This window comes from Myotis davidii, unplaced genomic scaffold (assembly GCF_000327345.1).
Source record: "Myotis davidii unplaced genomic scaffold, ASM32734v1 scaffold345, whole genome shotgun sequence".
Lineage (NCBI taxonomy): Eukaryota > Metazoa > Chordata > Mammalia > Chiroptera > Vespertilionidae > Myotis > Myotis davidii.
In genome coordinates, this window is record NW_006296540.1 from 2,364,717 (window position 1) to 2,372,567 (window position 7,851).

At 42.1% G+C, this 7,851-nt stretch overlaps 1 pseudogene; it reads left to right on the plus strand.

Annotated features, from left to right (window-relative positions):
* Positions 1-1,877: 1,877 nt before the first annotated feature.
* Positions 1,878-7,344, plus strand: LOC107184395 (annotated as a pseudogene).
* Positions 7,345-7,851: the final 507 nt, after the last annotated feature.

Below are 7,851 nucleotides of genomic sequence, written 5' to 3' on the forward strand. Positions count from 1 at the left end.
TCGAAAGATATAGAGCATTTTTGTAGTAGAAGAATGACACTATCTGATTTAAATATCAATTCACATTATATACCAGAATTGGATTTTCTTCATTGCTAAGCAGGCACCTCAGAAGACAACAAAATAGAGACTAATAACCAATCAAGAATGAGAGTTAAGAATAATGTAGATGAATTTACATTAATAGTCCTTGAACTGTGAGCTTTAGTTGCATGACTTCCCTAAAGTTTAGTTCTTGCTTATAAAAATGGGGAATGTAAGGTGTGCCTCACAGATTTGTCATGAGCCATAAACAAGCAATGTGCATGGAAGGGTCCTGGTCAAGTGCCTAGCACAATACAGGTTCTTCCTTGTTGGTGTCATTCATAAATGCTTAAAATGTAGCAAAACAACAATGACACAGAGATAGAAGTTGCTTGATCTTTCTTGCTGTAGTTACTAAAGACAGCTCCCAATTTTCCTATTTGGCCATTGTTTTTATCTTCCTCATTTTTATCTTCATGTCATTCTGGTGTTTTCTCTTCTAAACCTTATTATAAACATTCTCAGCCACTCATTTTCTGGATTTTACATAAGATCACCTGGTGTCTGAAAGCAGAAGAACAAGAGAATTTTTTGATGGTTTTACGTTTTGTTTATTGATCTTCGCTCTAGTTTTTCTGGAAAACCATTTACCTTGCAGAAGTACTTTAGTCTCTTTTTTAATGGCCCTACTTGATACATCTTTCCCTTGACTGCCTTCCTTAGTTCCTTTTGCCTTTCCTTATCTTTCAATCACAGATACCAAGTTTCAGCTCTAGGCTACCCATGGAGGTAGGTTGTAGGAGAAAACATGTGACCTAGTCACAATTTAGTGAAGTAGAAAAGCACAGCATACAAAATTAAAACGAACAAAAATATTTGGAAATTAGTCCATTATAATATAGTACGGCTTTTGGCATATGCAATACAATGACCCCAAAATAGAAGCAAAAAAAAATCTTTTGTTGAGCTCCTCCTTTTGGCTAAGCTAAGTGCCATTTATTTAACTCATGTAATCCTTATAAATAATTCTGTGACATAATGTTCCCAGAGTAAGAAGGCACCTGAGTTAATAGAGCTTCTTGAGCATACATAGCTATGAGTTTCTTAGCTTTGCATCTCCCTGCATAACAGTGTTCATGGGACACAGTAGCCCTCACACAAAATGCTTATTTTCTGATTGAATGCATTGAAAGTCCTACGTTTTCAATGCCAAAAATATAGAAATCCTACAAGCAAATGGTTCACTTTGCTTTAGGATTAGGAGAAATGTGGTCAAAGGAGAACTGAGACAATAAACTTCCTTGTAGCAGTTGACTCTTAACCTGAAACCTCAGTAAGTAAATATTTGCTTATAAATAGGCTTCTTACTGCAAACCTATTTTAAAAAATACTCTATTTTTTATTATCTATTAAACAAAGGTATATGTTTATATAATTCAGCTATTTCAACAGATTATTTGGCACTCTAAATGATTTTGAAATTTTTTTAAAAAATGATCTTAAATTTTAAATGATCTTAAAAATAAAGCAACAGTGTCTTTGTTTCTGACTTTGTCCAATAATTCCCACTTTTCCTTTGAAAGTTGATTTCTTTGAGATTTTTTTCAAATAATCATTTTCAGATCATGTACTTTCTCTCTTCTCATTAGAACTTGCAGCACAATACTTGTAAAAATTTTATTGTAATGTGTGCTTTCATTAATCATAAGCAGACCTAAGTCTATTAAGAGAATTTTCTTTTAAAAATATACTTGGGCCCAGTGCAGAATGTTGCTGAAGGCAGCAGTGGGGGCCCTGGTGGCAGCTGCTGGGAGGGGTGCTGTGGCAACAGCTGCGCCCGCGGGTGGTATGAAATGGTGGATTCTGAGGAGCTGAGGAATATGGTTTCTTCTAGTTTTAGGTTTCTGAACTACAGTGAATGGCCCTTTTGCTAGGCTTTGCTGGGCGGAATAAAAGTGGACGCAAGCATGGCCTGATAGGGCATTGCTTTTATTGAAGAGCAGCTGTAGCCTTGCGTTTCAAATTCAAAGTTGAGGATCGTGGCTTCTTGCACTGAGAGAGGATCTGTCCAGGAGCCCCCCTGCTCCAGAGAGAGGGAAAGACGGAGAGAAATATCAAAGTGAGAGAAACGCATCTGATTGGTTGCCAACTGCAAGTGCCCTGACTAGGACCTGAGCTGGGGAGGAGCCTGAAACTGAGGATTTTCTTTTTTCTTTTTTTAAAAATTTATTATTACATATGTGTCCTTATCCCCACGTTACCTCCTATCCCCCCACTCATGCCCCCTGTTGTCTGTGTCCATTGGTTAGGCCTATATGCTTGCATATAAGTCCTTTGGTTGATCTCTCCCCTTTACCCCCCCCTCCCCTACCTTCCCTCTAAGGTTTGAAGGTCTGATCGATGCTTCTGTCTCTATTTTCACAACGAGTTGAGACTCAGCTGGTGGTCAGAGAAGTGAGAGCAAAAAATGGGGCATACACCTCTCGCTGCAGAGCCCAGCTTCCCGAAGAAACCCACCTCAGTCCCGCCCTTTTTTCAGGGCCCGATGGCGTTTGGTGCAGCTCTGGCAGGACTCCTGGCGGGGCATCCACCTCTCACTGCAGAGCCCAGCTTCCCAAAGAAACCCACCTCAGTCCCGCCCTTCTTTCAGGGCCCAATGGCGTTTGGTGCAGCTCTGGCAGGACTCCTGGCAGAAAGCAAGTGCCCCATCTGCCTGGATGACCCGAAAGACCCTGTCACCATCGAACGCGGGCACAGCTTCTGTCGCTCCTGCACCCAGCAGCCTGGGCTGATCTGCAGGACAGGTTCCCTTGCCCTGTGTGCCGTCACTCATGCCAAGAGAGGGACTTGAGGAGCAACACCCAGCTGGAAAAGATGGTTGACACGGCCAAGGTCCTCCAGACCACCAGGGGTAAGAAAGAGCAGCAGGGAGAGACGCGCTTATGTGAGAAGCACCACGGGGCCCTGACCCTCTTCTGTGAGGGGGACCTAGAGCTGTTGTTGTTACAGAAAAACCGGACAAGAACCAGAGTTTGGAGGTATACTTTATTCACCGCGGCGGGCTCAGGGAAATTAATACAAAATCAAAGCAAAGCTACAAGCAGAACTTCCCTTTTTATGGAAGAGCCAGCCCTTTGTGCGCTTGCTGGCGGCGGCCTTGAAAACTACACAGTTCTATCCAATTAAAAAATGCACCTGGCATGGCCTTGGGTGTATCTAGTCTCTGGCCTACAAGGTCAGACAGCTAAGTTTATCTCCCCCACTAGTCAAGCAGGCTAGAAAGCAAAGTTACTTTTTCAGAATAAGAGGCCGTCTAAAGAATAGCAGAGAATTCCAAACAGTAGTTTTACAGAATAGGGGTTTTCCTTCACATCGTGTCCCCTGTGCACTCAGCTTCCTGACCACCAGGGCCACCAGGTGAGGCCCGTGGCGGAGGCTGCCTCTCATCACAGGCAGAAGCTCAGAGGTTACACTGAGGTCCTGAAGAAGCGGTTGGCAGACGCTCAGAAATCACTAAGCATTCAAAACACAAAGTCCTCAGAACTGAGAAAGCAGGTGGAAACCCAAAAGCTGGAATTACGCCCTGAATCTGAGCTCCTGAGGCAGTTTTTAGAACGTGAGCGAGAAGCAGTTTTTTTCAAGATTAGCCGATGAAGAAAAGGAGATTGAAAAGAAACGCAGGGCTAATATAACCGAATTTTCAGAGTACAATTCCACAGTCAAGGGCCTGCTAAGTCAGATAGCCGACTGCAGGGTGCTGATGGATGCCGAATTGCTGTTACAAGTCAAAAGTTTCACAAGGACTCTTAAGTGCCACCCCCCCATCAGTGTTTTCAGACCAGTTACGTGAGGAAGGCTTCAGTTTTCCTTTCCAGTATTCTGCTTTGCAGAGAATTACAAAGACATTTAGAGTCGGTATCATTCTAGACCAGCCGTGGGCAAACTACGGCCCACAGGCCGGATCCGGCCTGTTTGAAATGAATAAAACTTAAAAAAAAAACACGTGCCCTTTGATGTAATGATGTTTACTTTGAATTTATATTAGTTCACACAAACACTCCATCCATGCTTTTGTTCCGGCCCTCTGGTCCAGTTTAAGAACCCATTGTGGCCCTCGAGTCAAAACGTTTGCCCACCCCTGCTCTAGCCCCTGAAACGGCACACCCTAACCTGACTGTCTCTGAGGATAAAAAATGTGTGCAATATACAAAGAGAAGGCAAGACGTTCTTGATTCTCCAAAAAGATTTATAGTCAACACAGTTGTCCTGGGGTTTCCATACTTTCATTCCGGCAGGCATTTCTGGGAGGTAGAAGTGGGAGACAAAACCACATGGGAGATCGGAGTTTGCACAGATTCTCTGGCCACCAGGTTGAGGAGGAGCCCGGCGGCCGCTCAGGGAAGCTGGCAGCTTAGGTGGCACGGGAATGACTCTGATGCCCCGGGAGCTGGCCCCCCTCTCTTGTCTGAATTGAAGCCCAGAGACATGGGCGTTTTCCTGGACTATGAGACGGGGGAGATCTCATTTTATAACATGGCTGCCAAATCGCACAGCTTTACTTTCGATGACACTTTTAATGGACCTCTTAGGCCTTATTTCTACCTAGGACATGACTCAGAACCTCTTAGGATCTCTATAGGAACAGACTGAATGAAAACTTTCTAAGAGACTGAACCAGTTTAATAATTTTTTTTTAAAATGGAAGGCGTGTGAGAATTAATGCAATAGTGGGTATCATATTAATATGAGAGTAAATCTAATCTCCCTTCCCTGGAAGGTGAAAGGAAGAAATGTTTGGCAAACAAAGGTGGTCCTGTTAAACAGATGAGTCAGGAAGAGAGTTTCATTTTGTTTCAACAACAGGGAGGGGACAAGATCTGAGGATTGCCCAGGTCCCACCGTACTCCTGGTTCAAGCTCTACCCAGTGCTTGGGATCTTCTGTAGCTGTTTTCTTCACTTCTTTACTCTTGAATTGGCCTGAGGTTCCTAAATCCCCCTTCCCCTCCAACGTATCCTCTGACCTGGACTCCTGTGGAACCTTTGGGCTCCCTGCCTCATTTCACTGAGCCCAGAGGGCAGAACTCCTAGTCCTCTGTAAGCTACAAACCAGGGTTTGTCTTAGTAGCTTTTGTGTAGATGGTGCTAGCACAGTATTTGCCTCCTGAATAGCATGCTTAACATTTAAATTGCTTTTGTGGTTTTTCTGTTTTGCTAGTTCTGGTGCTTAGTTTCATTTCCTTTTATTGTTTGCAGTGTTCATTATTGTGTTTAAAGTTCCTAGCTGACACGTTGGAACCTGAGCATCCTAATGTTAACTACAACTTTTTCTCTGTAAACCAAAGTTCATCCCATAAACCTTAGAAATGGACTAGATCCAAATGGAATTTAAAAATAAATAAGAATTAATCTGCCAAACCGGTTTGGCTCAGTGGATAGAGTGTCTGCCTGCAGACTGAAAGGTCCCAGGTTCGATTCCGGTCAAGGGCCTGTACCTTGGTTGCGGGCACATCCCCCGTAGGAGGTGTGCAGGAGGCAGCTGGTCAATGTTTCTCTCTCATCGATGTTTCTAACTCTCTATCCCTCTCCCTTTCTCTCTGTAAAAAATCAATAAAATATATTTTTTAAAAAAAGAACTAATCCATCTAAAAAATTAAAAAATAAAACTTGAGAATTGCATCATAGACACCTGTACCCACGAACTCTTCAAGGACCTTTTGATTTATCCACGTTCAGATCTTCAGTTTTCATTTTGGATGATAGCTCATCACCTGTAGAAACTGACCTGGATGTGGCTGGAATCCACAGGTTGCCTTGCACTTCTGTGACATCTCTCACTCACCGCCCTCCCCTGTTGGTTCTGTGTTGCTTCAAGATACTAAGCCCATGCTTGAGATGCAGCAGCCATGTCCTCCAATCCCTCCTGCCCATCCTGATGTGCAGTTAAAAAACTTGCCCGTTTATGATGTGCTTGATGTTCTCATCGAGCCCATGAGTTTAGCTCAAAGAAGTATTGAATGGTCTCAAGAGGAGTTGTTTATTCTTACTCTGACTCCTCAACAGGTTATAGAGATATGCATATCCAGAGTTCGCTTGCCAGATGGTGGGAAGGATTATAGAGCCCAAGTTCAGCTGAGACTTTGCTTGGCAGAGACAAGTTGCCCTAAAAAAGATGACTATCTCGAGAATTTATCTATAAACGTAAATGGGAAGCTTGTTCCTTCATCTAAGTATACACCACCACCACCACCTCCTAATGCAACGATTAAATAGAGGTGCCCTGGCCACACTGTGAATATTACATCTCTAGTTAGGTTATCTTCAGCTGTGCCAAACCAGATTTCCATCTCTTGGGCATCAAACATTGGAAAGAATTACTCCATGTCTGCATATCTTGTCCGACAGCTCACATCAGCCATGTTATTACAGAGATTAAAAATTGAAGGTATTAGAGACCCTGACCATTCTAGAGCACGAATTAAGGAAATACGTACTGCAGATCTTGAAAGTGAAATTGTTATAACTGACCTTGCGTTACCCTTAATGTGCCTGTTAGGGAAAATGAGGTTGACAAACCCATGCTGAACAGAGACTTGTATACATCTACAGTGTTTTGATGCTGCCTTATATCTGCCAATGAATGAGAAGAACCCCACCTGGGTATGTCCTGTGTGTAAAAAAGAAGCTGCCTATGAAAGTTTAATTTTAGATGGTCTTTTAATGGAAATTCTCAATGACTGTTCCGATGTAGATATGATCCAATTCCAAAAAGATGGCTGTTGGTATCCATTGAGACCAAAGAAAGAAGCTAAGGAAGGATCCAGCCAACAGGGTACAGAAATAGAAAGTTCGCGTGTCCTCTGACTCACTAAGAATTGTTCATTGATTTTAGAACCCACTAGTCATACAAGAGTGATAGTGGCCCCCCGTAAGCATAGTTCAGAGATTCCAGCCAGTCAGGCAAGGAAGAAGAAATTGGATGGGACTGACCTACCAACAGAAAGGTCCTCTGATGAAGAGGGAGGCCCCCCTGCTAAAAGGAGGTGAATCTTTATGTAAGTAACACAAAGCAGCCCAACCAAAGGGGTTCTCGTGTACCAGCCATCTTCTGTAAGGTTGCCCCGTGCGACTTCAGTTGATCCTGCTGCTATCCACCTTCATTGACAGGCTACTCGGTACCATTCCTTCACACGCCGATCTCAAGCATGTCATCAGATTTGCCAGGGGAACTAAGAAGTGATATTAATAATGAACTGCAGCTTGGAACATTTTCTGGTACGTGCAACAGTGACTTCAAAATTTATGGAATGGAAACAGCTTGATTATTTCAAAAATATGACTGCCTTTTTATTACTAGTGATGTCAGGTGCAAATGGTGCTCAAAAGTTGTCATGAAAATTTGAAAATGTTAAACATTTACATATTTAATCATGTAGCAATCATGTTTTGTTAAAGTTCATGGCTCCAGTAAGGAAAATATGTTATTAATAAGACACGTAGAGTCAGTTTCATATAAAGACACATTTAAAATCTAAACGCAACAATTTTAACTGTTAATAGAACAAACATTTAGAATGTACCATCAGAATTTTTAACACAATCTACTTTTTAGTTAAAAATAATTGACCACATTTTCAGCCATGAAATACTTTAGGAGGGCATAAATACATATCCATATAACCAACCTATTGTTTCAATTTGAACTTACGGTGAAATAAACAGCATTTTGCTAAACTTATAAAACAAGTAACATTAATCAGTATTTATGAAACTTCAACTATTTTGTATGACTTTTAATAGTCTACTTAAAATGTAAAAGGCAAGAATTT